The 24,956-nt window shown below is 46.7% G+C and overlaps 1 protein-coding gene and 1 pseudogene across 6 annotated transcripts in view; one reads left to right on the top strand and one right to left on the bottom strand.

Annotated features, from left to right (window-relative positions):
- ahi1 (Abelson helper integration site 1) overlaps positions 1-24,956 on the bottom strand; it is a 344,784-nt gene that overhangs the window by 59,857 nt on the left and 259,971 nt on the right. The gene's annotated exons all lie outside the window — the stretch shown is intronic.
- On the top strand, positions 11,499-11,670 carry LOC137322383 (U2 spliceosomal RNA; annotated as a pseudogene).

The following is a 24,956-nucleotide window of genomic DNA, read 5'->3' as shown; positions in this document are numbered from 1 at the left end:
CGGGCACGACAAAGGCAAACCAAGCCCAGTTGACCCTGCAAAGTCCTCCTCACTAACATCTGGGGACTTGTGCCAAAATTGGGAGAGCTGTCCCACAGACTAGTCAAGCAACAGACTGACATAGCCATACTCTCAAAATCAGACCTTTCAGCCAATGTCCCAGACTCTTCCATCACCATCCCTGGGTATGTCCTGTCCCACCAGAAGGACAGACCCACCGAGGTGGTGGTACTGTGATACACAGTCAGGAGGGAGTGGCCCTGGGAGTCCTCAATATTGACTCTGGACCCTATGAAATCTCATGGCATCAGGTCAAACATGGGCAAGAAAACCTCCTGCTGATTACCACCTACTGCCTTCCCTCAGCTGATGAATCAATCCTGCTCCATGTTGAACATCACTTGGAGGAAGCACTGAGGGTAGCAAGGGCACAGAATGTACTCTGGGTGGGGGATTTCAATGTCCATCACCAAGAGTGGCTCGGTAGCACCACTACTGACCGAGCTGGCCGAGTCCTGAAGGACACAGCTGTCAGACTGCACCTGCGGCAGGTGGTGAGCGAACCAACACGAGGGAAAAACTTACTTGGCCTCGTCCCCACCAATTTACCTGTCGCAGATGCATCTGTTCATGACAGTATTGGTAGGAGTGACCACCACACAGTCCTCATGGAGACGAAGTCCCGTGTTCACACTGAGGACACCGTCCATCATGTTGTGTGGCACTACCACCGTGCTAAATGAGAGATCCAGAACAGATCTAGCAGCTCAAAACTGGGCATCCATGAGGCGGCTGTGGGCCATTAGCAGCAGCAGAATTGTATTCCAGCACAATCTGTAAACTCATGGCCCGGCATATTCCTCACCCTACCATTTCAACAAGCCAGGGGATCAACCCTGGTTCAATGAGGAGCGTAGAAGAGCATGCCAGGAGCAGCAGCAGGCGTGCCTAAAAATTAGGTGCCAACCTGGTGAAGCTACAACTCAGGACCAAACGCATGCGAAACAGCAGAAGCAACATGCTGAAGACAGAGCTAAGCGATTCCACAACCAACGGAACAGATCAAAGCTCTGCAGTCCTGCCATATCCAGTCGTGAATGGTGGTGGACAATTAAACAACTAACAGGAGGAGGAGGCTCTGTAAACATTCCCATCCTCAATGTTGGCAGAGTCCAACACGTGAGTGCAAAAGACAAGGCTGAAGCGTTTGCAACCATCTTCAGCCAGAGGTGCCGAGTGGATGATCCATCTCGGCCTCCTCCTGATATCCCAACCATCACAGAAGCCAGTCTTCTGCCAATTCAATTCACTCCACGTGATATTAAGAAATGGCTGAGTGCACTAGATACAGCAAAGGCTATGAGCCCCGACAACATCCCGGCTGTAGTGCTGAAGGCTTGTGCTCCAGAACTAGCTGCACCTCTACCCAAACTGTTCCAGTACAGCTACAACACTGGCATCTACCCGACAATGTGGAAAATTGCCCAGGTATGTCCTGTCCACAAAAGGCAGGACAAATCCAATCCGGCCAATTACCGCCCCATCAGTCTACTCTCAATCACCAGCAAAGTGATGGAAGGTGTCGTTGACAGTGCTATCAAGTGGCACTTACTCACCAATAACCGGCTCACCGATGCTCAGTTTGGGTTCCGCCAGGACCACTCGGCTCCAGACCTCATTACAGCCTTGGTCCAAACATGGACAAAAGAGCTGAATTCCAGAGGTGAGGTGAGAGTGACTGCCCATGACATCAAGGCAGCATTTGACAGAGTTTGGCACCAAGGAGCCCTAATAAAACTGAAGTCAATGGGAATCAGGGGGAAAACTCTCCAGTGGCTGGAGTCATACCGAGCACAAGGGAAGATGGTAGTGGTTTTTGGAGGCCAATCATCGCAGCCCCAGGACATTACTGCAGGAGTTCCTCAGGGCAGTGTTCTTGGCCCAACCATCTTCAGCTGCTTCATCAATGACCTCCCCTCCATCATGTGGTCAGAAATGGGGATGTTTGCTGACAATTGCACAGTGTTCAGTTCCATTCACAACCCTTCAGATAACGAAGCAGTCCGTGCCCGCATGCAGCAAGACCTGGACAACATCCAGGCTTGGGCTGATAAGTGGCAAGTAACATTCGCGCCAGACAAGTGCCAGGCTATGACCATCTCCAACAAGAGAGGGTCTAACCACCTGCCCTTGACATTCAATGGCCTTACCATCGCCGACTCCCCCACCATCAACATCATGGGGGTCACCATTGACCAGAAACTAAACTGGACCAGCCGCAACAGATAGTTGTCCTCACAGACGCGGAGCAGGAGGCACTGGAGCTGAGCCGCACCCTCGTGTGCCTATCTGTCGGGTATTTCGAGACAGGCACGCAACAAACATCTGGTGACAGCACTTTAACATTCAGCACACACAATATGAATTGATGTTAACATGCCTTGCCATCTTCAGCACCTCAGTATCCTCATTGCAACATGACACATCTGTGATCATGCTTAATATTGCCTTCTGTTCTCTTACAGGGCCTTCAGCGACCACAGTGACGGCAGAGGGCGATTCCTCAGAGGACCTGCTGGCCTCTGAGGGTGCACCATCACATCTGAGCGAGCCATTCACCAGCGCAGATACACACACCTCAGTGGGTCCTCGTCCTCAGTTAGTTGAGGTCACACATGGTGAGTTACCACACACGTGAGCACGAGCAGACACTGGTGGCAGGGGCAGCTGTGGAGAGCCCGCGTCGGTCGGAGCACTCCTCTCCAGGTTCTGCTCAGCTGGACACAGATGCTGAATCCTGGGCGCCGTCCTTTAAAAGGAGAATGATCGAGGGGCTGCAGCACATTTACGAGGTGCTGGAACAAGTGCCACGCGCACTCTCCACAATAGCGCAGAGGATGGAGGAGTCCAACTCCTACATGAGTGGAATGGTGGCACAGGTACGGGAGGGAATCTCAGATACTATCACAGGGACGTGAGGGCATCTCCGACATACTGTCGCGGGTAAGTGCGGGAATGTCTGCAATGCAGGGAAGGCTAGCCTCCATGCATGGCTCACAAATGAGCTCATTTAGGCCCTGACAACGGCCGTTTGGACTCGGGGTGAATAACATTCTGCTGCCCTAAACAGGCAGGCAGATACACCAGCACTGGCCTTACAAGGCTTCACACATATCCTCCAAACTGTGGTCCAGTAGAGTGGTAGGAGTGGTGTGGGCCTGGCCCAGGGAAGGGATGATGGCGAAAGGGGACATGGAAGTGGGGACGCTACTCAAAGCGCTCCAATGTCTCACTCGTTTCCCCCCCCCGCTCTCAACCAATACCCACAATGCTGCCTCCTTTCCAGGTGGCCAAGTCTGTCCCTGCACAGGTGCAGGTGGAGCAGTCTTTGGAGGAGCCCTCACGGGCACCGAAACCCAGAGGTAGACCCAAAGCATCTAATCGGTCAGGGCATGAACAAGAGCAACCTGCCACTACCTCTGATGCAGCCACAGGGGATGCACCACATAGAAGTAGTCGGAAGAGAAAGGCAAAGGTTTTGTAAGCATGAAGGGGATGCACAAGGATGTTTGATGGTTTGTCATGTTTTTACAGAATATACAAATCACCAAAAAAAAACAACAAACAAAAAAAAACAGAGATAGAGAGGTAGAAACATAGAAAAGACAGCAACTGACCCGTTATATTAAAAACAGATAACATTTGTTCGCTGGTGGGGTAACGTGTAGCGTGACATGAACCCAAGATCCCGGTTGAGGCCGTCCTCATGGGTGCGGAACTTGGCTATCAATTTCTGCTCGACGATTTTGCGTTGTCGTGTGTCTCGAAGGCCGCCTTGGAGTACGCTGACCCGAAGGTCGGTGGATGAATGTCCATGACTGCTGAAGTGTTCCCCGACTGGGAGGGAACCCTCCTGTTTGGCGATTGTTGCGCGGTGTCCATTCATCCGTTGTCGCAGCGTCTGCATGGTCTCGCCAATGTACCATGCTCTGGGGCATCCTTTCCTGCAACGTATGAGGTAGACAACATTGGCCGAGTCACAGGAGTATGAACCATGCACCTGGTGGATGGTGTCCTCTCGTGTGATGGTGGTATCTGTGTCGATGATCTGGCATGTCTTGCAGAGGTTACCGTGGCAGGGTTGTGTGGTGTCGTGGACGCTGTTCTCTTGAAAGCTAGGTAATTTGCTGCGAACGATGGTCTGTTTGAGGTTGGGTGGCTGTTTAAAGGCGAGTAGTGGAGGTGTGGGGATGGCCATAGCGAGGTATTTGTCCTCATTGATGACATGTTGAAGGCTGCGGAGAACATGGCGTAGTTTCTCCGCTCCGGGGAAGTACTGGACGACAAAGGGTACTCTGTTGGTTGCGTCCCGTGTTAGTCTCCTGAGGAGGTCTATGCGATTTTTTGCTGTGGCCCGTCGGAACTGTCGATCGATGAGTCGAGCGTCATATCCCGTTCTTACTAGGGCGTCTTTCAGCGTCTGTAGGTGTCCATCGCGTTCCTCCTCGTCTGAGCAGACCATGTGTATTCGCAGGGCCTGTCCATAGGGGATGGCCTCTTTGACGTGGTTAGGGTGGAAGCTGGAAAAGTGGAGCATCGTGAGGTTGTCCGTGGGCTTGCGGTAGAGTGAGGTGCTGAGGTGCCCGTCTTTGATGGAGATTCGTGTGTCCAAGAAAGAAACTGATTCTGAGGAGTAGTCCATGGAGAGCTTGATGGTGGGATGGAACTTGTTGATGTTATCGTGTAGTCTCTTTAGTGATTCCTTGCCGTGGGCCCATAGAAAGAAAATGTCGTCGATGTATCTGGTGTATAGTGTTGGTTGGAGGTCTTGTGCAGTGAAGAAGTCCTGCTCGAACTTGTGCATGAAAATGTTGGCGTATTGGGGTGCGAATTTGGTCCCCATGGCTGTTCCGTGTGTTTGGGTAAAGAACTGGTTATCGAAGGTGAAGACATTGTGATCCAGGATGAAGCGGATGAGTTGTAGGATGGCGTCCGGAGATTGGCTGTTGTTGGTGTTGAGTATTGATGCTGTCGCAGCGATGCCGTCATCGTGGGGGATACTGGTGTAGAGTGCCGAGACGTCCATCGTGGTGAGAAGTGTTCCTGGTTCAACTGGTCCGTGGGTACTGAGTTTTTGTAGGAAGTCTGTAGTGTCGCGACAGAAGCTGGGGGTTCCCTGTACGATGGGTTTCAGGATGCCCTCGATGTATCCAGAGAGGTTCTCACACAGGGTTCCGTTGCCTGATACGATAGGACGTCCGGGTGTGTTGGCTTTGTGTATCTTTGGGAGGCTTTGTGTATCTTTGTGTATCTTTGCATCAATACTCAACACCAACAACATCCAATCTCCGGAAGCCATCCTACAACTCATCCGCTTCATCCTGGATCACAATGTCTTCACCTTCGATAACCAGTTCTTTACCCAAACACACAGAACAGCCATGGGGACCAAATTCGCACCCCAACACGCCAACATTTTCATGCACAAGTTCGAGCAGGACTTCTTCACTGCACAAGACCTCCAACCAACACTATACACCAGATACATCGACGACATTTTCTTTCTATGGACCCACGGCAAGGAATCACTAAAGAGACTACACGATAACATCAACAAGTTCCATCCCACCATCAAGCTCACCATGGACTACTCCTCAGAATCAGTTTCTTTCTTGGACACACGAATCTCCATCAAAGACGGGCACCTCAGCACCTCACTCTACCGCAAGCCCACGGACAACCTCACGATGCTCCACTTTTCCAGCTTCCACCCTAACCACGTCAAAGAGGCCATCCCCTATGGACAGGCCCTGCGAATACACAGGGTCTGCTCAGACGAGGAGGAACGCGATGGACACCTACAGACGCTGAAAGACGCCCTAGTAAGAACGGGATATGACGCTCGACTCATCGATCGACAGTTCCGACGGGCCACAGCAAAAAATCGCATAGACCTCCTCAGGAGACTAACACGGGACGCAACCAACAGAGTACCCTTTGTCGTCCAGTACTTCCCCGGAGCGGAGAAACTACGCCATGTTCTCCACAGCCTTCAACATGTCATCAATGAGGACAAACACCTCGCTATGGCCATCCCCACACCTCCACTACTCGCCTTTAAACAGCCACCCAACCTCAAACAGACCATCGTTCGCAGCAAATTACCTAGCTTTCAAGAGAACAGCGTCCACGACACCACACAACCCTGCCACGGTAACCTCTGCAAGACATGCCAGATCATCGACACAGATACCACCATCACACGAGAGGACACCACCCACCAGGTGCATGGTTCATACTCCTGTGACTCGGCCAACGTTGTCTACCTTATACGTTGCAGGAAAGGATGCCCCAGAGCATGGTACATTGGCGAGACCATGCAGACGCTGCGACAACGGATGAACGGACACCGCGCAACAATCGCCAGTCGGGGAACACTTCAGCAGTCATGGACATTCATCCACCGACCTTCGGGTAAGCGTACTCCAAGGCGGCCTTCGAGACACACGACAACGCAAAATCGTCGAGCAGAAATTGATAGCCAAGTTCCGCACCCATGAGGACGGCCTCAACTGGGATCTTGGGTTCATGTCACGCTACACGTTACCCCACCAGCGAACAAATGTTATCTGTTTTTAATATAACGGGTCAGTTGCTGTCTTTTCTATGTTTCTACCTCTCTATCTCTGTTTTTTTTTGTTTGTTGTTTTTTTTTGGTGATTTGTATATTCTGTGAGACCTGGCAGGTAACACCTGTCTGTCTGCACACTGATTGCCTTGGCAACGGGCAGTTGAAAAAACTGTCTGTACTCACCAAGCATTGTTCTGTGAATTATAAATGCGATTTCATCTCGAGGATTTCATTTTCACATCGTTCACCTGACGAAGGAGGAAGCCTCCGAAAGCTTGTGAATTTAAAATAAAACTGCTGGACTATAACTTGGTGTTGTAAAATTGTTTACAATTGTCAACCCCAGTCCATCACCGGCATCTCCACATCCTGTCCAGGTGGTGAGAGGACTGGACTCTTCATATTGTCTGATGTTAGGAGAACTGTTCATATATCACATGACGAGCAGCCAGGTGAGCCGCTGTTCAACCCATGGGTTGCTCCTGCTCCTCCTCAATGTGGGTGACAGGTGTGGATGGGGCCTCCACAAGCAGAACCCCTCCCTGTGATACCAAGTTGTGCAGGGCACAACACACGATTATAATACGTCCCATTCTGACTGGTGTGTACTGAAGGGCTCCCCCAGAACGATCAAAGCACCTTGAGCGCATCTTGAGCAGCCCTTTAGCATGAAAAATTGTAGGCCTGGTAGCGACATGGCTGTCGTTATATCAACACTGTTGCTAGGTGGTGGGGTTACTCAGAGGTGTCAAAAGCCATGTATGCAGGGGGTATCCCTTGTCCCTGAGAAGCCAGCTCTTAAAGGTGTTCGGTATACAAGAACATAAGAAATAGGAGCAGGAGTCGGTCAATCGGCCCTTCTAGCCTGCTCCGCCATTTAATAAGAACATGGCTGATCTGATCCCAACCTCAAATCTAAATTCATGTCCAATTTCCTGCCCGCTCCCCGTAACCCCTAATTCCCTTTACTTCTTGGAAACTGTCTATTTCTGCTTTGAATTTATTCAATGATGTAGCTTCCACAGCTTCCTGGGGCAGCAAATTCCACAGACTTACCACCCTCTGAGTGAAGAAGTTTCCCCTCATCTCAGTTTTGAAGTTTCCCCTCATCTCAGTACGTTGAAGAAGGGCGGGATGTTGGATTCCCGGAGGATGAAAGAATCGTGGCGGCTGCCAGGGTATCTGGTGCACACGTGAAGGAATCTCCTGCGGTGGTCACGAACGAGCTGAGTGTTGATGGAGTGATAACCCTACCTGTTGATGAACAGTCCTGGCTCGTGTGGAGGTGCTCGTATTGCTATATGGGTGCAATCGATTACACCCTGCACCTGTGGGAAGCCAGCCACAGCGTGGAATCCCACTGCCCTCTCCGTCTGGCTGAGGTCGTCCATGGCGAAGTTGACGTAGTGCGAGGCCCTGCGAAACAAGTCATTGTTGACCTGCCTTATGCACTTGTGTGCAGACGACAGACATCCCAGCAATGTCCCTGGTGGCACCTCGGCATGATCCAGAGGCGAAGAAGTTGAGGGCAGCGGTGACTTTGAGGGCGACAAGTAAGGAGATGCTGCTCGGCCCAGCTGGGAGCAGCTCGGCATGAAGGAGGCTGCAGATGTCTGCAACTACCTGGCGAATGACTCTGAGCCTCCATATGCACTGCTCCTCAGAGAGGTCCAGGAAGCTGAGCCTCGGTCTTTAGACCCTGTTGCGAGGGTGGTGCCTCCTGCAACATCACTCTCTCCGTTGTTGCCCTCCATGCTCTTGTGCAGGTGCCTGTGGCGCTGCTCTGTGTTGTGGAGCTCCACATTGCGGAGGTGGACACCATGCCTGGTGAGGCTGGTGATGTTGCTTGTCCTTGCACGAAGTGATGAATGCAGCCATGGCATCCCCCCATCATGACGGTGAGTTTGAGGGGGTCCTCAAGGTTGTTAAATATGTTTGCACAGCAGAGTTTTGGGTGGAAAGTGAGAATTTTGAGTGAAAACACAAAGGACTTGCAGCCAAAACATTGTCTGAAGTGACAGTGTGCCCTGCTGCAATAAATGAGGTTTTCTCCCCACCTGTCAAATAAGCATTTGCAACTCCCGCTGGCTGCTGGCTGAAACACGTCTGTTGCAACAGGGAGTGTTTTCCACAGCATGGGAAACATGCTGAGGATGCTTGAAAATTGCACCCCTGCCAAAATGTCTAGTCAATCAAGTATTTCAAATACCTCAACTATCAGACAAACTATGCAAATTATCATCCCGCCAGCTTTAATTGCTGGTGGGACTTCTGCATTCGGGAGGCACGCGCGCACCTGGACGTGTCACTGGGGAATCCGGAAGTCAGCGATTGGAGCCGGGCTCCAAACGCGCTCGGCATTTCAGCGATTGTTGGAGCCCCCCCACCCCGCAACACACCCGCTCCTTCACCCAAAAATCGGCCAAGTGTCCGAACTGTCGTGACCTGCCGCAGCGAGTGTCCGAACTGTCGTGACCTGCCGCAGCGAGTGTCCGAACTGTCGTGACCTGCCGCAGCGAGTGTCCGAACTGTCGTGACCTGCCGCAGCGAGTGTCCGAAGTGTCGTGACCTGCCGCAGCGAGTGTCCGAACTGTCGTGACCTGCCGCAGCGAGTGTCCGAACTGTCGTGACCTGCCGCAGCGAGTGTCCGAAGTGTCGTGACCTGCCGCAGCGAGTGTCCGAAGTGTCGTGACCTGCCGCAGCGAGTGTCCGAAGTGTCGTGACCTGCCGCAGCGAGTGTCCGAACTGTCGTGACCTGCCGCAGCGAGTGTCCGAACTGTCGTGACCTGCCGCAGCGAGTGTCCGAACTGTCGTGACCTGCCGCAGCGAGTGTCCGAAGTGTCGTGACCTGCCGCAGCGAGTGTCTGAACTGTTGTGACCTGCTGTAGCGAGTGTCCGAACCGTTACTTCTTCAGAGTGTGTGAACTGTTGTGACATGTTCCTGCAAGTGCGTGAATTGTTGTGACCTGCTTCAGCGAGTGTCTGAACTATTGTGGCCTGCTCCAACAAGTGTGCGAACTGTTACTGCTTCAGAGTGTGAACTGTTGTGACCTGTTTCAGCGAGTGTGTGAACTATTGTAACTAGCTTCAGTGAGTGTGTGGCCTGTCTCTGGCCATCAGGACCCCAACTGGCACATTTCCAGCCATTAGGCACCTCCTCTCCTCTAGATCCTATATTTGCTGACTGCATTTTGGCACGCACTTGTCAAATAAGGTAACAGCAGATTTCGAATCTGAAAACTAGTTTCAGGCTGGGACCCGTGCTGATAACCAATAGGCCAGGGGTGGTTTGGTAACAGGATGGGCCATGTTCCCCTTGTCCTTCCCCAATGTTCCCAGTCCCTGGGAAGTTCTAACCTTCCAGATCCAGGGACTCTCCTCCCAGGGTTTCAACCCCAAGAACCCTTCTCTTGGGTCTCCCAGATTAAGGATCCCCTTTCCCTAGGTCTCCACACCCGTCACCTCCCTCCCTAATGCTACCAGCTCTGTCATCTTCCAGTGCTGCCACACCCCAATAATGTCTGCTCCCTGTAACTTCTCCAAATCTCCCGGACAATGAAACCCCTTTCCCCAATGCTGCTAGACTGTGATGCATGGATACGGTAGCATAAAGGTTATGTTACTGGACTAGTAATCCAGAGGCCCAGATTAATCATCTGGAGTCATGAGTTCAAATCCCGCCACAGGATTAAATAAAAAAAAGCTAGCATCAGTAATGGTAGCCGTGAAACTACCGGATTGTCGTAAAAACCCATCTGGTTCATTAATGCCCTTTAGGGAAGGAAACCTGTCCTTACTCAATGTGGCCTATATGTGTCTTCAGACCCACAGCAATGTGGTTGATTCTTAATTGCCCTCTGAAATGGCCTAGCGGCTCATCACCACCCTCTTCAAGGGCAATTAGGGACGTGCTGAAGTTCTACCTGTTCCGACCCACCTGTCCTTAGTGGAAAAGTTTGTGCAGAAAAACACCTTTGACCACAAGGCGATCAGCAAGTGGTCCGCATGTAACGTCCTTGAGACTCTGCGGAAAAAGGAAATGGTGGATCCTGTCGGTTGGTTCCCCGAGCAGACTGTCAATATCATTTGGCAGAACGCCTCATCGCCAGAGCTTTCAAACAAGCACCAAGCCCTAGCTTGGCTGGTGGTGAGAAGGGCCCTGCCCGTCAGATCCTTCATGCACTCCCGGAGTCTCAGCGCCATCGCGCGCCCTCCCCAAGGAGGCTGCGGTGGAGACGAGAGAGTCACCCATCTCCTTCTGAAACATGCCTTTGCAAAGGTCTGGAGAGAGATACAGTGGTATCTGTCCAGGTGCACCTGAGCCGTTCCGTAACACAGGACTCTGCTCTACGGACTGTTCCCGGGGACGCACACGGAGACAGACATCAACTGCTGCTGGAAGACCATCAACTCGGTGAAAGACGCCCTTTGGTCTGCCCAAAGCTTGCTGGTCTTCCAGTGCAAGGAGCTGTCCTCGACCGAGTGTTGCAGACTGGCACATTCCAAGGTCCAGGACTACGTGCTCTGGGACGCCCTGAGGCTGGGTGCGGCCGCCGCAAAGGCTCTGTGAGGAAAGGCAACCGTTCAGAGCCTTCCCGCCATTGTATACAGAGGGGATGCAATCAGGGAAAAACCCCCTCGGGCAAAATGTAAAATTCAAATTGATGTAATGTACCTGTAATCAATAATCTGTATTGAGTGTAATGCAATGAGGCACCCTAGAGTGTCATGAACTGTAATTATGTACAATGTGTTCACTGAACTGTACTTGATGTACCCTGCAATTTGTATAATCTGTATTGTGTACGTTTGGAATGTGATATGACAACTGTATGGTATGTATTGTTGCAAATTTTATGAATAAAGTATATTTTTTGAAAAAAAAATCTGTTCTTATCAGTTTAATATCTGATACGTCCCCTATTTGGGGACCATATATTAAATTGATTTTTGGAACAGGGAGATGGAATAGTGGCTTGCTCCGTCCATGCCATGCATCGACCCAGTACTGCAGTGTCTCTGGGAACGGTGCACCTCCCTGTGGGGAGATATTCAAAAGGAAAAACAGGTCTTTCCCAGCGTTTCTGTATGTGTGTATGTATTATTACTGAGAATAAAGCTGATATATTGCACTTACAAAAAAAAAATTAGGGACGGGCAATAAATGCTGGCCTTGCCTGTGACGCCCACATCCCATGAACGAACAAAAAAAAAACTATCCCCGAATGTTGGCAGTTCCCAATACCTCCTCCCAGTCTGGCCAGCTCTCTGCCCTCTCTGTGTTCCAGATCCTGGCAGCCTCCCAAGTGCGTCAGCATCCTGGGACTCTCCACTCCATTGTTGACAGACCGCAATACCTTACAGACTCTGGCACCTCTTCCCAATACGCCAAGACTCCCCCAACTCCCTGGAAGATCTCAAGAATCAGCCAGTAAATGATCCCCATTGCTTCCTAACCACATGTTTCCCCAACCCAATACTGCCATACTCCAGAACTGCCCCAGGCCTGCAATCCCATAACTACTGTTAAACCTCACAACCTCCCTGCTTACTGCTGTTAAGCCCCACGTGCCTTCCCCCAATCTGATACATGTCACTTAACAACTTCCTGCATACCCTGGGCTTTAATGAAGGCAAGAGATAATGATTAAATATTAGGTAATGGAGCATATAACAAATCAAAGCAACTTATTTTATGGTTTAATAGAAAAATGGACAATAATGTGGAATTCTATGCCCTGAAAACCAGTAGAAATCCCATACCATGTAATAAAAATGGAACTTGATTTATTCAACTGTCTGATCATGATAATACATTGTGTATTATATAATCATAGCACACCATATCCAACAACTCACCGTGCACAATCCCAGAGGAGATCTGCTGGTAGTAAATTAAAAATCCTTCAACTTACCTTGTACAATGCCAGGGATATGCTAGTAGTATATTAAAAATGGTGTGGGTGAATTTCCATAGGGGCTCTCCAGCTCATCCACCATGACTTCGGTGGAAGGGCCACAGAAATCCCAGAAGAACATTGTAAATGGCTCTTCCACTGAAGTTATGGCAGACGATAGGGAGAACTCCTGCAGAAATTCACCACATTTGTTTAGCATTTTCAGATATCATACTTTGTTACGGATGCAAACCAATCTTGAAAAAAAACCCAAAACTGATGAACAGGTTCCAATCTCCAATCCCTTAACAACTAAATGTACTCACTTCAGCCTCTGTTTACTTCAACAATTAAACTTACTGACCTCAGTCTCTGTTTATTTAATAATTAGATTTTGTTACATTTAATACTTTGGCCCAGATTTTGCTGCCAAAATAACGTCGAGTTTAATGTGCACCCTGTTATTAATGTATAAATCATCCAGCAACTTGTGGCGAGGAAGAGATACCCAGTGAAATGCGAATCGCCACAAGTTCTCGATGATTTGCCGTTAGCCTAGTGAAAATGGCAGTTTGCCCTCAAAGAGCTTCAAGAAATTGCTGCATTTTCACATTAATTGTCAATTATACTCGCTGTAAAAAGTTAGGGCTAGTACTTAACAATGTAAGTACCTTTTTAATGATGAGATTTAAGTTCCTGCACTGCCAGTCAACTTCTCCTGCCCAGAAAGGAAACAATTGAAACTGTGGAATCTCATTCCTGCAGGTAGTAAATTGTTGTTAGAGATTTCTAAAATTTTAAAATGTTTTTTCTTGCTTTTCGTTTTTGTCTCTTTCCCTTAATCCATTCTTTCTTTCCCTCTTTCTCTCTCTCTCTCTCTGTAATGGATTTGACTCTTATTTGCCCTATTTTCTTCGTCGTTCCTCTGTTTCTTTCTCCATCCTTAAATCTCATTGGTTAAGGAGATAGACTGTAGGTTCTGGAGTTCACTAAGGTCCTAGATGGCCCGTTGCCCTCGCCACACCGTTATCAGCTTGCATTTCCAGGACAAAAATTTTTCGAGCTGAGGGTGGGGGGTGGGGGGGGAGAAGTCTAACTAATGGGGCACGCCGTGAAATGCCCCACTCCAGTAAAATCTGGGCCTTCAAAAAGCGAAAAAAAAGCTAGCCTGATCTAGAATTGACCTGAGCTTTGATTTCATGTATACGGAGCAATTACATCTTGTAGCCTTAAACGGGCACATCCCTCCACTTCAGAAGCAGAATAGTACACCATTGGACTTACCATGGACAGTACCACTAGAGATGCAATCGTAATAGAATAAAAATGGTGCACCTGCCGCACCTATGTTGCAATTGGTGTGTCACCATACTTGCTGCCACATGTAGGAAAATTTAAGGAAACTAATTTTAAATTAAGTGTTAAATTCAGGCCTGGAATAAGCGTCATTTAAATATCTGGTTACGTACAGATTAAAAGTAGGAAATTTCTGTGGTTAAACTTCACTAATTTCATCAACTGGTTTAATTGATGTTTCTACTTTACCTAATGAACATTTTTATCCCCTTTTAAAATCATATTGAAAATGTGAACCATCGTTATTAAAAACCTAGCACACTTAATAAAATTTACTGTCAGGTGGATTATTAATCTTGTAACAGTGTCTGGCAGCCTAGAACGTTCAGTGCGAATGGCCTGCTTCACTCAGCCACATAAATTTAATTTACTTGACAGCATCAATCCATTCACTCAGGTAGGGTTGGACTCATGTTGGTAAACAGAAAGGAGGTGAATTTCCACTGGAGTTTTTCCATTTGTCCACTAACTTTGGTGGAAATGCTGCAAAAAGCCTGGAAAAACGGTTCTTCCACCAAAGCTACAGCGGACAAGTGGGAGAATCCCCCTGGAAATTCACCCCATGGTTCTTACCTGAGAATACTTAAAGGGAATCGTGTTTCCTAATAGCATATTTCTTACTTTACCTATAGATACATCTGAATAGGAAATGCATAGATACATCTGAATAGGAAATGCATGTAAGCATAGAATACCTCATAAGCTTAAAAATGTCACTCTTATTCAAACTTTACTTCGGTACTCTGAGTTAAACAGGCTGCAATTTTTTCCTGCTCACTTGCTCGAGTTGCATTCCGAATTGTAGAAGATATCAAAATCCATGCAACATATTGGCTGACATCTCAAGAAAACTTATTATAATCATGGGTGGAGATTTTGAGCAATGGGCAGCCCTGACACTCCTTACACGACATTTTAAGGTCACGCATTCATGCAGTAAACTAACAGACTGTTGTACATGCTTATTTTTTAAAAAAACAATTTCTACATTCTGCTTCTATTTAGCCACAAAGCTGATTTGTTCAGGAAATTGGCACCCGTTAGCTAATCCAGGCAATCATAGTTTCACTGCATGCCTGAACTAATCCTGCAAATATTTTACCAACACTATACGGTATAAACCTTCTGTTCACCATCATTTAGTTTGATGTTCATAATTACAGTATTGTGACATATACTGTCTAGCAACAAACACAACTACAGACAGATGAACTGCGCTCGCGATTGAGTTGCTATCATTCTACATTCTTCACATGCATTTAGAAATTTGCAATGCAAAAACAACTTCAGGCTATAGAAAATGACCAGTCATTGCTTGCATCTTAGCAGCACATTAGTTTCAAAATTTGTCATCATTTTTCTGTGACTAAAAGGATTAAGTTTTAAAAGAAAAATTTCCTTGTTACACTCACATAAGAATATAATTTACAATTACTAAGCTTTTGACACTTGATTATCATGTTCTACCTGGTGGAAAACTTAGAACATTGTGTTTTTTTTTTGAAGGTGGGGAGGAAGGTTGATACAATACCTAGTTTAAAACTCAAATCTAAAATAGTACTTCATTGTGACCACTGCCTGTTACCAACAATTCATTCCCCATTGAGTTAGCACTTTCAGAGTATTATGATTATTCATTTGCAGATAAGACTGCCAGGAAACTATACAGTATCAACAACCAAGAATCCCAACAGAACATTATTTAATTATGACAAAACAAACCAAGGAGGAAAAACATGTTTTCACGTGCATGTAGCAGGGGTGCTTATTGGGGGAGGGTGGGAATAGATAGGGCGGTCCTTATTCCCTGCTTTCATTGTGGTTTTAGTTTGCAGTTTCCAGGGACGCGCTAGATATTGCGCAGTATTGTTTAAATGTTTTCAGTGCTTCTCATGTTTTCACAAAATAGTTAAATCTTGTAATATGCCACAGATTTAAAAACAGAAAATATTTTGATCCAGTCCAAATCTAGATGTTGCATTGAAAAGATAATCATAATACAGAAATATTGCATTATTTGCATGTGGAGTACAATTTATTTCCGTTCTCCTTGTTAGGATATACTTATTGCTGAGTCTACTTTCATTTTGAGTAAAACTGATCTGCTTCATAAAAATTCTCTGCAACAAGAATGTACAAGATTCAAAGAAATCTGATTGAAGCAAAAAAAGGTAAAAGCTGACAAAAATTGAGTCTCAATTCAAAACAAAACAGAAACCCACAAAAAAAAGCTATTCAGATTCACTTCCAAATGTCACTTAACTTGAAACCTTAAGCACAAAGCACAAAGCAGTTTTAAACCCACAAACAGTTCACCTTAAGACGAAGAGTGACATGCTACTGTCTAGCAGACACACTCTAGAAACAAGTGAGATCTATTATTGTTGATAGAAAGTGACTGGCTTATTCTATTGACTCTGCAAAGAGTACCGTTGAATTTCTCATGTTGGTTTCCATTTTTGCCTGTTGAGCTCCAATGTGCACACTTTTGCCAGGCCAGCTTTACAATAAGTTTTAATACATTGCCTAAATGAGTGGATGCATCAGAACTTTCTCCAGCTAAATTTTGGGAAGCCCAAAGCCACCCTATTCAGCTCCCACCAGAAACTCTTCAGTTCTTGCCCCCGATTCCATTCACTCCCGACTGCTTGCTCATGCCGAACCAAATGGTGAGTTGAGCTACAAACCATCACGTCCATTACCACCTCTGTCCTATCATTAATTCCACTCCTACCTCACCATTATGGCTGCTGAGACATTTAGTCATGCTTTCATTATAACTTTTCATTTATTCAATGCTTTCCATGTTGGCCTCCCCACCTTCAATCTTGCACAAACTCTAATTAGTCTAAAACTCTGCTGCCTGCATTCTGTCTTTCATTGGGTCCAGTCAACTAACGCACCAAATTCAAAAACGCTGACCTCATTTATAAATCTTCCATGGCTTAACCCCTCCCTACCTCTGCATTCTCCTTTGTACTCTTCAGTCCTCTACCTTTTGTCTCTTGTGTATCCCATCCTTATTGTTCCACCTTTGGTAACGGAGCCTGCAGCTACTTTTGCCCTTTGCAACTCCCTCTGTAAATCACTTTGCCATGCTACTTCTTTTTCTACTTTTAAAAGCCTCCACAAAACCTACTTTTTGAAGTATGCATTCCATCTGCTCTCCTAACTCTTCTAATATTTGTTTCTGTTCCTTCTTTATGAAGCATCTTGAGACATTTGATGATGCTTAAGGAGCTATATAAATGCAAGGTTTTGCAACAGATGAGAATATACATATTTTAACATCTATATTTTTGACCTTCCCTTCCTTAGGATAGGAATGTGCAGAACCACAAAAGGCAATTGTGGTTCCTTCTATTATGAGCACTATAATGACCTTTCAAATAGAAAGTCTGGGCCATCATCAATGACGTTCTATGACCATATGATAGGAGATACAGTTCTGTGGGACATATTAGTCATAGAATCATGAGATAAATTAAGGAGTCAAGCCCTTAAGGACTAATGGAAAATTTAAGAGAGATGTGGCCACAAGGGGAGGGAATCTATTAAAATTTCAATAATTATCAATGTTTTAAAAAATATATTTGTCAGCCTTTCCAAAGACTGCATGGGGGCAGAGGGCGAATGGGGGAGAAAGAGAGAGAGAGAAGCAAATTAGTGACAAGCCAAAAGCAACTCAATGTTGAGGCATAAAAAAGAGTCTGTCAGCAAGGGATGGAGCAGTACAGACCCTTAGGGGTCAATTTTGCAATGGTGACGGGTTGGCAGCGTGGGGGTGAAGGTGCGCGTGGTAAACCCGCATGAACAAAACTTTCCGTTTCCGATGCGATTGCACGTTGATTGCTGATGATTAACGTCCTCTCTGGGTTTCGGGCCCGGCAGCCAGCCTGATTGACAGGCTGGCTGCCATCAGGAGCTGCAACGTGAGGCGGGGGTGGGGAGAGAAAGAGAGCGCAAGATGTCATCCGGCGCTGGAATGGAAGATCGGGGCGGGGGGGAAGAGAAAGAGAGGGGAAGATCGGGGGGGAAAAGAGAAAGAGTGGGGAAGATCGGGGGGGGAAAGAGAAAGAGTGGGGAAGATCGGGGGGGGAAAGAGAAAGAGAGGGGAAGATCGGGGAGGGGGGGGAAGAGAAAGAGAGGGGAAGATCGGGGAGGGGGAAGAGAAAGAGAGGGGAAGATCGGGGGGGGGGGGGGGAGAGAGAGGAAGATCGGGAGGACATCGGGATGGGGTGGAAGAAGGGGTGAAGTGGGGGAGATCGGAGAGGGAGACATCGGACATCGGAGCAGGGTGCAAAGGTTGGTAAATTTTGTGTTTCAATTCCTTCTATGGTCTTTTATGTAATTTATTTAGTTTCTTTTTCCCTGATCCGGCCCGTCACGCCTGGTTTCACCAGACGTGAATTAGAAGCAGTGGGCAAGCCGCCCATAAGTTAAAAATCGTTACAATTACTTAATCTGTCACAGGTAAAGTGCCTTAAGTACCTCAATGAGGTACACTTGGCTCTTTAACTGTCATCCCGCCGGCTTTAATTGCGATTTTCCGAGCCCCCCGCCCCCAACGAACCCACAATTGCCCCCTAACTCTGTTTGATGCCTGGCAAAGTAGATGTGCTCCTGCATGAGGCAAGCATGAGGAGGGCACTCCAATACACCTTCCCCATGAGACTGCAGTGTGCCATGCTGTGCAGTATCTGCAGGGCCCAAGTACAAATGCAGGAGAAGGTGGCATAGTATAAGGAATTGGGCAACAGTACCATGCAGCAAGTTGATAAGAACATAGGAACAGGAGTGGGCCATTCTGCCCCTTGAGCCTGTTCCGCTATTCTATTAGATCATGGCTGAGCTGCATCTTAATTCCATTCATCTGACTTTGTTCCACAGACATTAATATCCTTACCAAACAAAAATCTATTACAATTTCATTTGACCCAGCATCCCCAGCCTTTTGAGCGAGTTCCAGATTTCCATTGTCCTTTGTGAGAAAAAGTGCTCCATTTCACTCCTATTTGGCCACCAGAGAAAATAATTTCTCCATCCATCTTATCAAATCCCTTTATCATTTTTAAACACCTTGATTAGATCTCCCTTCAACCGTCGAAACTCAAGGGAATACAAGCCAAGTTTATACGTGTCCTCTTAATTTAACCCTTTAAGCCCTGGTGTCATTCTGGTGAATCTGCGCAGTATCCTTTCCAAGGCCAATATATCTTTCCTGAGATTCAATGCCCAAAACTGAATACTGTACTCCAGATTGTGTTTGACCAAGCCTCTGTACAACTGAAGCATCACTTTCTCATTTTTGAATCCCAACCCCCTTGTGATAAAGGTCAACATTTCCTCAGCCTTTCTTGATTATGTTTTGTACCTGTGCACTAGCTTTTAGTGATTGATGTACATGAACAACTAAATCGCTTTACGCCTCCACAGCTCTTAGTCTCTCATCATTAAGAAAATATTCCAATTTGTCTTTCTCAGATCCTTAATTTCCCCACACTGAACTCCTTCTGCCAGTTTTTCCCCCACTCACAATCTGTCAACGTGCCTTTTGCAAGATCACATGCTGCAAAATGTTGCATTTCAACCTGCACTACCTGCTCATGCCAAGCCTTCCTGCTCTTTCATTGCACCTCATATATACGCATACTTTCTCAGAGTATACATTCAAGCTGCAACTTACAATGGAAAGCCTTAGGACCCTTTGGATTATCACTATCCTCGAACCCATTTCCTGAACATACTGAATAAAAAGGCACAACTGATCAATATGATGCAATACAGTGAAATAAGTTAAATTATAAGTAGGGCACATGTTCTTGTGCAGTGATTTATGCTGTGAATTTCTACACTGACCACAGTGCAGTTCTATATGCTGCTTGAGTACCAAAATGTTTCATTCAAGGTCCTGGAAACAGTGAAAATGTCAGTTTCTGGGAGAATCTGAGCGATAACAATCACCTCCCCTAATTATAAGCAACAGTGATTCAGATAGATAGGAATAAAGTTGGTCTAGTACAGACAAATCACAGTATTGTTATTAGATCAATGGCAAACCACAGCGGAAGTTGAAATATTATGAGAACATGTCACAAATCCCACTAGCCCAACCTGTTGAAAGCCGAATGTGACAATCTTGATATTCATTGCTCCAAAAGCCATATTTTGATTTTTTTTTAATATTCATTCATGGGATGTGGGCGTTGCTGGCAAGGCCAGCATTTATTGCCCATCCCTAATTGCCATTGAGAAGGTGGTGGAGAGCCGCCTTCTTGAACCGCTGCAGTCCGTGTGGTGAAGGTTCTCCCAGTGCTGTTGCGTAGGCAGTTCCAGGATTTTGACCCAGCAACGATGAAGGAACGGCGATAAATTTCCAAGTCGGGATGGTGTGAGACTTGGAGGGGAACGTGCAGGTGGTGTTGTTCCCATGTGCCTGCTGCTCTTGTCTTTCTAGGTGGTAGAGGTCGCGGGTTTGGGAGGTGCTATCGAAGAAGCCTTGGCGAGTTGCTGCAGTGCGTCCTGTGGATGGTACACACTGCAGCCACTGTGCGCCAGTACTGGAGAGAGTGAACGTTTAGGGTGGTAAATGGGGTGCCAATCAAGTGGGCTGCTTTGTCCTGGATGGTGTCGAGCTTCTGGAGTGTTGTTGGAGCTGCACTCATCCAGGCAAGAGGAGTATGCCATCAAACTCCTTACTTGTGCCTTGTGGATGGTGGAAAGGCTTTGGGCAGTAAGGAGGTGAGTCACTCACCACAGAATACCCAACCTCTGACCGGCTCTTGTAGCCACAGTATTTATATGGCTGGTCCAGTTAAGTTTCTGGTCAATGGTGGCCCCCAGGATGTTGATGGTGGGGGATTCGGCGACGGTAATGCCGTTGAATGTCAAAGGGAGGTGGTTAGATTCCCTCTTGTTGGAGATGGTCATTGCCTGGCGCGAATGTTACTTGCCACTTATCAGCCCAAGCCTGGATGTTGCATACGGGCACGGACTGCTTCATTATCTGAGGGGTTGCGAATGGAACTGAATACTGTGCAATCATCAGCAAACATTCCCATTTCTGACCTTATGATGGAGGGAAGGTCATTGATAAAGCAGATGAAGATGGTTGGGCCTAGGACACTGCCATGAGGAACTCCTGCAGCAATGTCCTGGGGCTGAGATGATTGGCCTCCAACAACCACTACCATCTTCCTTTGTGCTAGGTATGACTCCAGCCACTGGAGAGTTTTCCCCCTGATTCCCATTGACTTCAATTTTACTCCTTGGGCTCCTTGGTGCCACACTCGGTCAAATGCTGCCTTGATGTCAAGGGCAGTCACTCTCACCTCACCTCTGGAATTCAGCTCTTTTGCCATTGTTTGGACCAAGGCTGTAATGAGGTCTGGAGCAGAGTGGTCCTTGCGGAACCCAAACTGAGCATCGGTGAGCTGGTTATTGGTAAGTGCCACTTGATAGCACTGTCGACGACACCTTCCATCACTTTGCTGATGATTGAGAGTAGACTGATGGGGCGGTAATTGGCCGAATTGGATTTGTCCTGCTTTTTGTGGACTGGACATACCAGCGCAATTTTCCACATTGTCAGGTAGATGCCAGTGTTATAGCTGTACTGGAACAGTTTGGCTAGAGGCACGGCTAGTTCTGGAGCACAAGTCTTCAGCACTACAGCCGGGATGTTGTCAGGGCCCATAGCCTTTGCTGTATCCAGCCGTTTCTTGATATCACGTGGAGTGAATCGAATTGGCTGAAGACTGGCTTCTGTGATGGTGAGGATATCAGGAGGAGGCTGAGATGGATCATCCACTCGGCACTTCTGGCTGAAGATGGTTGCAAATGCTTCAGCCTTGTCTTTTGCACTCACGTGCTGGACTCTGCCATCATTGAGGATGGGGATGTTTGCAGAGCCTGCTCCTCCAGTTAGTTGTTTAACTGTCCACCACCATTCACGACTGGATGTGGCAGGACTGCAGAGCTTTGATCTGATCCGTTGGTTGTGGAATCGCTTAGTTCTGTCTATAGCATGTTGCTTCCGCTGTTTAGCATGCATGTAGTCCTGAGTTGTAGCTTCACCAGGTTGGCACCTCATTTTTAGGTATGCCTGGTGCTGCTCCTGGCATGCTCTTCTACACTCCTCATTGAACCAGGGTTGATCCCCTGGATTGTTGGTAATGGTAGAGTGAGGAATATGCCAGGCCATGAGGTTACAGATTGTGCTAGAATACAATTCTGCTGCTGCTGATGGCCCACAGCGCCTCACGGATGCCCAGTTTTGAGCTGCTACATCTGTTCTGAATCTATCCCATTTAGCACGGTGGTAGTGCCACACAACACGTTGGATGGTGTCCTCAGTGCAAAGACAGGACTTTGTCTCCACGAGGACTGTGCGGTGGTCACTCCTACCAAATCTGTCATGGAAGATGCATCTGCGACAGGTAGATTGGTGAGGACGAGGTCAAGTAGGTTTTTCCCCTCGTGTCGGTTCGCTCACCACCCAGTCTGGCAGCTGTGTCCTTCAGGACTTGGCCAGCTCGGTCAGTCGTGGTGCTACCGAGCCACTCTTGGTGATGGACGTTGAAGTCCCCCACCCAGAGTACATTCTGTGCCTTTGCTATCCTCAGTGCTTCCTCCAAGTGGTGCTCAACATGGAGGAGGACTGATTCATCAGCTGAGGGAGGGCAGTAGGTGGTAACCAGCAGGAGGTTTCCTTGCCCATGTTTGACCTGATGCCATGAGATTTCATGGGGTCTGGAGTCAATGTTGAGGACTCCCAGGGCCACTCCCTCCTGACTGTATATGACTGTACCACCACCTCTGGTGGGTCTGTCCTGCCGGTGGGACAGGACATACCCAGGGATGGTGATGGAAGAGTCTGGGACGTAGGCTGAAAGGTTTGATTCTGTGAGTATGGCTATGTCAGGCTGTTGCTTGACTCGTCTGTGGGACAGTCTCCCAATTTTAGCACAAGTCCCCAGATGTTAGTGAGGAGGACTTTGCAGGGTCGACTGGGCTTGGTTTGCCTTTGTCGTGTCCAGTGCCTACTGGTCCGATGCCGGTTGGTCCGTCCGGTTTTATTCTTATGGTGACTTTTCGTAGCGAGAGTGCAACGGACGTAATGTAATTAGAATTCCTCCGTATTAAAATCAATTTATTTCAATAGTTGGCAATGAATTTACAAAAAATACTTGAGAGAAATAAGTGGGTACATAAAATTGTGCTCATAATGGAATCCACATTGCTCGTACAAAATTGTACTTTCAAAAACGCTTCACAACTTACAATGTCTGTCCAAATCACTGTTGGTTATAATTAGGGAAGATGCTATGTCATCGCAGAAACTGACATTTTTACTGTCTCCAAAACTTTTTACAGAACATTATGGTATCAAATAGCAAGCTTACTGTTGTGGAATAGTACTTCTTTGGTACAAAAGGCATCAGATTAGGGACTTAAATATGAAGTTTTATGATTAAAAATATATTTTTAGAAACACGAACATCAAAAAAACTTACAAAACATATTGCATCAGTTTATCATACAAAATTTACACATTGTAATGATAGTGAAACCATGACTGCAGTAATGCCGTATTAAATTGTGTGAAGGGTGCAAATTATTCCTTTGTCCCTAGCTCCCATGAAGCGAACAAAATATCTACCAGAAAGTTTTAAATGATGTGCATTAATCTTATAGCTACATACAATTTCACAGTAATCTTTACAAAAATTGAAGCATTTTTGTCTTGACAGTATGCAATAAAACATGATTTATAATTACAAGTACCAGAAGTTTAATTTTAATAAGACTGACTCATAGGCATTTAAATTTATTGCTAATTATGCTACTCCTTCCTAAGCGGTTTTCTTTTATTTAAAATAAAATCAGAATGCAAAAAGCAGTTGTTTAGGAATATACTCAATACCAGATACCTGCAGCTGCAACTCAGCTTAAATTGAAGCCAACTGCAATTACCATATCATTCCAGATTCCTCGGGCTTTTTTTCCTCACAAATGAAAGTTGGTCTCTGATATGGAACACAATATTCTAAATTGTGTTCTTGCAGGAATCTCAGCATAGTGGCTATTCACAAGTTCAACTTTTTCATAATGTACCTTTCAAAAATAATACAAACTTGCATAATGAAGATACATTCATGACAATCAACTCTTCTAACATCTATATTTTGTTAAATCTTATGTCTGCATGCACCTCCTGTCTGCACATGATCTCTGATTTTGTCACAGTGTAACTTATTCACCAATATAAATTCTTACATCTACATTTATAATAGGTTTTGTTTATGTAAAATTGTTACTCTGAGTTCCCCATAGTCACCCAGCGACAGCAGGTGATTCAGTGGTCAGTTGAGGCTAGAACTGAAATGAGGCTGGTTTTGGTGGAAAATCACTTGCTGTTTTTTCATATAGTGAGATTTTTTTTAAGATTCATTAGCCCGTACCTTTTTTGCTCACCAAAAGTTAACTGAACTATAACCAAATCTGCAAGAGAGTTGAGCAGAAGAGCTGTAATAGAAAGAAGCTGTAAAGAATTGGAGATGGAAGGATAACAGCACAAAGGGTACATAGCGGTTGGTGAAGCTGGGAAGCAGCTCTCTTCCCAGGCTAGTTAGTAGGTGAAATTTAATTTTTTAAAATTTGTTTCCAGGTTATGCATGTTGTAGTATCATGTTGCCCATCCCTAATTGCCCCAAGAAGGTGGCGGTGGGCCATCTTGAACTTTCGAGTTTTGCTGAAGGCACTCTCAGCAGAGTGATTTGGATATCCTTGTACACGAAACACAAAGTTAACATGCAGGTACAGCAAGCAATTAGGAAGGCAAATGGTATGTTAGCCTTTATTATAAGGGGATTGGAGTACAAGAGTAAGGAAGTCTTGCTGCAATTGCACACGGCTTTGGTGAGACCTTACCTGGAGTACTGTGTGCAGTTTTGGTCTCCTTACCCAAGGAAAGATATACTTGCCTTAGAGGCGGTGCAATGAAGGTTCACTGGGATGAGAGGGTTGTCCTATGAGGAGAAATTCAGCAGAATGGGCCTATATTCTCTGGA

Source organism: Heptranchias perlo, chromosome 5 (assembly GCF_035084215.1).
Source record: "Heptranchias perlo isolate sHepPer1 chromosome 5, sHepPer1.hap1, whole genome shotgun sequence".
In the NCBI taxonomy this organism is placed as follows: Eukaryota; Metazoa; Chordata; class Chondrichthyes; order Hexanchiformes; family Hexanchidae; genus Heptranchias; species Heptranchias perlo.
The sequence above is the reverse complement of the archived record's forward strand: the minus strand, read 5'-3'. Positions and strand labels throughout refer to the sequence as shown.